The 348-nt window shown below is 33.0% G+C and overlaps 1 protein-coding gene across 1 annotated transcript in view; it reads right to left on the bottom strand.

Annotated features, from left to right (window-relative positions):
• The window catches only part of pde6d (phosphodiesterase 6D, cGMP-specific, rod, delta), a 16590-nt gene that overhangs the window by 1322 nt on the left and 14920 nt on the right, over positions 1-348 (bottom strand). The window lies entirely within an intron of this gene.

Raw genomic sequence — 348 nt, 5'->3', positions numbered from 1 at the left:
CCCCCGACTTTCTTCTCCCACCTACTGTGCAATACTGATATATACTACCTAAAAGGGAGACTGGAACTCAATGCAATTTCTTTGAAGTGCAATTTCACACAGTGCAATATTTAATACTTAATTTAATTACTGTGCAATATGTAGTATTATTTAACACTTAACCATTTCATTTCAGTGCAATATTTATTTATTAACACTTAACCATTTAATCACCATTTAATTACTGTGTAATATTTAATACTCAGGACTTTTGATACACCAAACTATATTTTTGCATCATGTGTGTACAAAACTATTTTATATATGTATATAGATGCTCTCAGGACAGTGCACCAGGTCCCCCCCCCC

Source organism: Etheostoma spectabile, chromosome 9 (genome assembly GCF_008692095.1).
Source record: "Etheostoma spectabile isolate EspeVRDwgs_2016 chromosome 9, UIUC_Espe_1.0, whole genome shotgun sequence".
Taxonomy (NCBI): Eukaryota; Metazoa; Chordata; class Actinopteri; order Perciformes; family Percidae; genus Etheostoma; species Etheostoma spectabile.
This window is presented reverse-complemented; position numbering and strand designations above follow the sequence as displayed.